Genomic DNA, 1,070 nt, shown 5'->3' with positions numbered 1-1,070 from the left:
CAAGGACTTGGGGTCCACTGTCCAGGGAAATGGGGATTGTGGTAAAGGGAGTCCAGGGAGGATGGGGAGGATGGAGAAAAGTTTCAGGGGTGATTTGCTGTGGCAGAAAAGGTGAAAGAAAAAGTTTACAAGACAGTGGTGAGACCAGCTGTGCTGTATAGTCTGGAGACAGTGGCACTGACAAAAAGACTGGAAACAGAACTAGTAGAAATGAAAATGTTGAGGTTATTTTTAGGAGTGACAAGGATGGATAAGATTAGGAATGAGATCATCAGAGGTACAGCACAGGTTGAACAACTGGGAGATAAAGTTAGAGAGGCCAGACTGAGATGGTTGGGACATGTCCAGAGGAGGGACAGTGGGTATACTGGTAGAAGGATGTTAGAAACGCAGCTGCCAGTTAAAAGACAAAGAGGAGATATATGGATGCAGTTAGAGAGGACATGAAGGTAGTTGGAGTGAGGACAGAGTCAGATAGAGGCTGATTTGGGGACCGCTGAGGGAACAGCTGAAAAAAGACTGGAAGGCGACATAGATATTTATTTCTCTGTATTCAAAGATGAGACAGATTTGATTTTGACGACAATTAACACAATTATTTAATACAAGGAAATTTAGTGACTTTGATGTTTGTCGAGTCTTTGTTGTAATTTTATTCTTGTTTTGCTTTTTGTTCTTTGCTGTAATGCTTTTAATATTTTAGCATCTCTGAAGTCTCGTCTCACAAGAAAACATTTACAGTATGAGTGAATTAAGATGGAGGTGCCAGGATTTTCTGTTGTCTGCATGAACAGGCAATAACGCTCTCATGAGGCTTAAATAAGTACAGCTTTGTCCCTAAACCCATTCTTTGTGTTCCCTGCTTACATTTGGTTTGAGGTGTTAAGTGATTTTTATATTTTCTAATCCCAAATTAGGTTCTCATATGACCGGATCAAAAGTATCAAAAGAAAAAGCCTTAGGAAGCTTAAGCTGTGTGGTTATTGTAAGCGTTTTGTGTATTTTGTGTGTGTGTGCGTGCGTGCATGTGTGTGTGTGTGTGTGTGTGTGTGTGTGTGTGTGTGTGTGTG

Source organism: Nematolebias whitei, chromosome 16 (genome assembly GCF_014905685.2).
Source record: "Nematolebias whitei isolate Nwh7 chromosome 16, NemWhi1, whole genome shotgun sequence".
In the NCBI taxonomy this organism is placed as follows: Eukaryota; Metazoa; Chordata; class Actinopteri; order Cyprinodontiformes; family Rivulidae; genus Nematolebias; species Nematolebias whitei.
This window is presented reverse-complemented; position numbering follows the sequence as displayed.